Source organism: Pristis pectinata, chromosome 9, assembly GCF_009764475.1.
Source record: "Pristis pectinata isolate sPriPec2 chromosome 9, sPriPec2.1.pri, whole genome shotgun sequence".
NCBI classification, from domain to species: Eukaryota; Metazoa; Chordata; class Chondrichthyes; order Rhinopristiformes; family Pristidae; genus Pristis; species Pristis pectinata.
In genome coordinates, this window is record NC_067413.1 from 87,587,577 (window position 1) to 87,593,576 (window position 6,000).

Below are 6,000 nucleotides of genomic sequence, written 5' to 3' on the forward strand. Positions count from 1 at the left end.
ATCTCCATGCTATCAATTTTTAACATACCTAGTGCCTCAACTCCTTCACTATTACTTTTCAAAGCATTCGCTGCCCCAGTGAAAACAGATCCAAGCTACGCAGCATTCCTATACCAGTGCTAATTTTTGTCTTCAGTGGACTCCACTCCTCCACGTACTACCCTATTACTATGTCTATGCCTACACAACATTTTCAGATTCCCATCTATGTTGGCAGCTAATCTTTTCTCATATGCTAGCTTTGCCTTTCTTATTTTAATTTTCCATTCTCCTCTGATTCTTTTCCAATCAGCCTTATTCTCGCTGGTACTTAAAACATTGTGAGTGATCTATCTGTTAATTTAATGGATTGTTCATAAATAAATCATGAATCAATCTGCTAGAGTATCTCAAAGCAAATATTTATTTTGTGAGCTATGGGGTGGAAAATTTATATAGCTAACGATGTGGTGGTTCATTAAAGAGTGCCTAATAATTGTGACAGAAGACCTTAAGTGAATGACATTGTATGAAGATACTAGAATTGAAGTGTTTTGGGATCTGAAAATCAGATGGAGAATGGGGTGGAGTTGAAGCACTTGGTAGTGTGAATATTGTTTAAAGAGACTGAAGAGGTTGAAGAATGTGGTTGTGTGGAAGCAGTGAATGGGAGACCATACTGGCATCTTGTCTTTCTCTGCGTGCTAATTGCTTTATGATCTACTTGCTGCACTTATTTCTGATACTGTACATGACCAAGCAATCTCAGATATATTACATCCAAGATGATTTTATCCAATGTTGAAGTATTTCCTCATCTTTAAGTACTGTTAATCAATGCCTGCGCCAGCTCCCAAAAATAAATTATATTTTCTAAAATCAATTAGTTCTCGAATTCATAGGATTGCATTTGTGAATATGCTACTATATTTGTATTGTAATAATGTACATTTAGTCAAACATCTATCCAAAAGCTACAGTATTACTGAGGCCTCAACCATCTTGAAACATCTTCTGAGGACAATCTAGACCTGCCTTGTGAGACCCCGTTTTGCTGTTTGGATTTCAAAATGAGTACTGCAGATCCAGATGAGCACTGGATCTTCTGGGAAGTGTCTGACCTTAGCATTAACAGTGAGAAATCGTAACTGTTAACTCACATTGCTTAGAGTTCAAAATGGCATCTTGGAATGTCCACATATCTATGGAATGTCATATTTCTGAGACTGCTTAGGCATGTACAAGTAGATCATTACAGAATCAGTGTGCAATTGTGATTTGATGTTCGCAACAGCATTTTGGTACTGAATGCTCTAGCCAACTCCATCTCAGCATTATTTGGCTGAAAACAAATTACGTAAGAATATAAGAAGTAGGAGTAGGCTATCTGGTACTTTGAGTCTGTTCACCATTCATCAAGATCACGCCTGATATACCAACTCAGTGCCATTTTCCAGCACAACTGCCATATTCCTTGATTACTTCACTGTCCAAAAATCTATTCATCTCTGGTTTGAAATAATCTCATTGACAGAGTTTCCAAAGCCCTCCAAGGTAGAGAATTCTAAAGATTCACAACACTGAGTGAAGAAATTTTTCCTTATCTCAGTCCTAAATAACTTAGCCCTTTTTCTGAGACGGTGACCCCTGGTTCTATGCTCCACAGGGGAAATATCCTCCTTGAATCCAGCCTATCAAGCGCTTTAAGAATTTTGTAAGTTTCAGTGAGATTTCTCTCATTCTTCTAAACGTTCGAGAATACGAGCCTAGTCTACGTAATTTCTTCGCGTACGGCAACCCTGTCTTCCCTGGAACCAGTATAGTGAATCTCCTTTGCGGTCCCTCTATGGCGTATAAACTCTCCTCAGTAAGGAGACCGAAACTGTATCTAATACTCCGGGTGTAGTCTCACCAAGTTACTATGTAATTGTAGTTACTATGTAATTTTAATCCTCTACTCAAATGTTCCAATAATAACATAGCATTTGTTTCCCAATCACTTTCTGCAACTTCCTGTTATCTTTCAGTAACTTGTGCATAAGGATGCCAGGTCTCTTTGAATGTCAACATTACCCAATCTCCCACCATTTAAAAAGTAATCTACTTTTCTCTTTTGTTCACCAAAGTGGATAAATTTACACTTTCCCACATGATATTCCAACTGTCATGCTCTTGCCTACTTATATTCCCTTGAAGCCTCTTTACTTCCTTTCCCTACTCATAATTGCACCTAGTTTTGTATCATCAGCAAATGTGGAACTATGACATTTGGTTCCCTTAGCCAAATTGTTGATGTAGATTGTCAGTAGCTAAGGCACAAGCACCAATCCATGTCGTACTCCACAAGTCACACCTGCCAAGCTGAGAAAGATCTGTTCATTCCCATTCTTTGCTTTCTGTCTGATAACCAACTCTAAATTCATGTCCACATATTAGAATCAGATTTATTATCACTGACATGACAAGAAATTTGTTGTTTTTTGCAGCAGTTCAGTGCAAAGACAAAAATCTATAAATTACAAAAGATAAATAGAGCAAAAAAAGGAATAATGAGGTAGTGTTCATGGGTCCATAGATCATTCAGAAATCTGATGATGGAGGGGAAGAAGCTGTTTCTGAATCATTGAGTGTGGGTCTTCAGGCTCCTGTACCACCTCCCTGATGGTAGTAACAAGAAGAGGGCATGTGGGGTTCTCAGTGATGGATGCCACCTTCTTGGGGCACCGCCTCTTGAAGATGTCCTCGATGGTGGGGAGGGTTGTGCCCATGATGGAGCTGGCTGAGTCAACAACCCTCTGCAGCCTCTTGCGATCCTGTGCATTGGAACCTCCATACCAGGCTGCGATGCAACCAGTCAGAATGGTCTCCACTGTACATCTATAGAAATATGTAAGAGTCTTTTGTGACATACCAAATCTCCTCGAACTCCTAATGAAGTAGAGCTGCTGGTGTGCCTTATTGGTGATTGCAGCAATGTTTTGGGCCCAGGATAGATGTACTGAGATGTTGACACCCAGGAACTTGAAGCTGCTCACCCTTTCCGCCACTGACTCCTCAATGAGTCAGTGTGTTCTCTGGACTTCCCCTTCCTGGTCCACAGTTAGTTCCTTGGTCTTGCTGACGTTGAGTGCAAAGTTGTTGTGACACCACTCAACCAGCCGATCTATCTCACTCCTGTAAGCCGCCTCATCACCATCTGAGATTCTGCCAACAACAGTGGTGTCATTGGTGAATTTATAGACCCAATTCATTTATATTAGACCAAATTAATGTCAGTATATTAACCCCTATTTTATGTGTTCTAACCTTATTAACAATTCTCCTGCATGGGACCTTATTGAAAGTCATCTGAAAATCCAAATACATATCCTCTGGCTACTCCTTATTTGTTCTAGTTGTCACAACCTCGAAGAACTTCAGTAGATTAATCAAACATGACTTTCCTTTCATAAATACATGTTAACTTTGCTCAATCCCATGATTCTTTTCATGGTATCCATTACAACCTCCATTATAGATCCCAGCATGCAGCAATAGCACCGAATGGTTACAAATAGGCAGCTGAAATCTTTACCAGTTTTATGTAAGAGCAATCCAGCTAGTCCCACTTTCCTGCCTTCTCCCCATTGCCCTGCAAATTCTTTCCTTTCCTTTAATGCTGTAATTCAACCTGCCTCCACTACTGTCCCTGACAGTGCATTCCAGACCCTAACTATTTGTGGCATAATTTTTCCCCTCTAACTGTGCTATTTAAAGGAGCCTTCAACTTAATTGCTGGTTGATTTCTTCTGGTTATTAAAATGATTCCACAAGTGCTTGGTGCTTTATCGGGTTATTTAAAAGTTGCAAATGTCTACATAGTTTGTGGCATATCAAGAGCTGAACGAATCCTTGTTGTCTTAAAATTTTCTATACAAAGTGCTTTCTCCTGGGTGGACTAATCCACTTTGGTTTTGGAATAGAGATTGACTGATAACAGAATGAGTAATGGGCATGCTGAGTAAGACAGACTGTTCGAAGAAGGAGGAGCAGTAGGACAATAGTTCATTCTTTCTTGGCAGAGAGGAGCAGATATAGAGCACGCAGCTTTGCAAGGATTGTAGATTTCCTTATGGTATAATGTGCATTGAAAGCATGCATATTGTTTTGTGGGGATATCTTAGATGTGTTGGAGCTAAAAGGGATTAACGTCCTCAATAGACACCTGGCATGTAACCATCAACAACATAAAGTGCAGGTTAAAATGTTGTTTCATTGCAATAGTCAGGATGGTTTCTGTCAGAGGGAGTCTGCTGTGCAAGCTGTATTTGAGCTACCACTACAAACCAAATGGTAGTTTAAGGACATGGGTCATAACTTCTGCATGGAATCTATGAAACTATTCATAGCATCTTTGAATGAAACTTGGTAAAGCTGTCCACTGGCGTGCCCAAAATAGCTTTGCCTGGACTGCGTTGGAGGAGCCTTGCAGTATTCATTGGAACTAGTGTCAAGATTCATAGCAGATAGTTGCTTCTGCACAGCCTTACCATCCTGACAATGAGCCAGTGAGTAGGAAACACATGAGAAGGGTTAAGAGGAAGCAGGCAATCCACATAGCTCCCTTCATGGGCTATCCATGAAGGACTCATTCAATATCAATTCCAGCAGCCTAATTCCAATTACCTATTCACCAACATATCTTACTTCCCTTCTCTTGCTTGATAACAATGTAAAGATGAAAGCCAAGACAAATCAAAAACTACAGATTAATTTCCTAAATTAAATCATGACCTATCCCTCACTGATTCAATAATCCTTTCTATTCTTTACCTGTCCAGGTGTTCTTATACAGTGCCACCCCATTATATGCAACATAGCAGGCAGAAAGCTGCTGATGATTAATGGAAGAAATTGCAGATCACCTTTTAGGATGACTTCTAGTAGCTCTGGGTCTAGAATGTGTAGCTGTGGATGACACGTATCACCTCTGCAAGGCATCAGCAGTCCAGGCAGCAGATAGACACGGCGAGGATACTGACAGAGTGGTAGAATTGACAGGTACTTTCGTCCTGAGAGAAGACAGCACAATCAAGCTCCATGAATCCACCTCAACCATCCTAAAAAGATGCGAATGCCAGACTGCAGGTACCATAGTGAGTCCCTGCAAGACTCTATCCACAAGGTGAACCAAAGCTCTGATGACAGCAGTCAGGAGGAGCATGGTAGAAGTCCAAGATCTTACCATGGCATTCCGACACTTGGCTTCCTCGAAAACTGTAATACAGGCCATGAGACATCCATTATGATTGGGTTTACCTGTGCACTCTAGAAATGTTTACTCTAGAAATGTGCATGCTGACATGTAACACTGCAAAAGCCATTTCTACAAACAGTGCATAATGAAGAAGCAAATGAAACTCCATCGTGAGTGAAATGAGCTGTACAGGACAGAGTTAGGGTCCTATTCGAAGAAACAGTTGAACAAAATGCAGCTGATGCCAAGCAAGGTCAATTTTACAAAAGGACCACCCAGTGCATGTATCTAAACCAAAATTTTTGTGCAAGGACAACCACTGGCATTTCAGTTTGACTTGGGAACTATTTGTAGAGTCCTCCCAAAGCAAGCCATGAAGCGAGGCAATGCTTAGCTCATGTTCTATTGATGCACAACTAGACAACACTGAAACTAGCTGAGAGGTGTTCTTTGAAAGTGATGAAGCCATAGAATAGAGATGTGGAATTCATTGTAGCAGGCCAGAAAGATATTACACCTCTGCTTGGAAGAGATACAGGAAATAGATGGGATTGATAAATATACACTGTGAAAGAATTGTAAGACTGAATCATTATCATCAATCATTTCAGCTGTGCAACTCACAGATGAATACAGATATCCCCCCATTTGCAAACAGTCTTTGTAACAATCATAAATTGAAATGGCTATTCCCTTTAGTTTCAATGTCAAAACTGGTTGCATTTAAGAGCTCAAGGATTTCATCAAATAAAAACTAAACACTTAAAAATACAACAACACAAGCA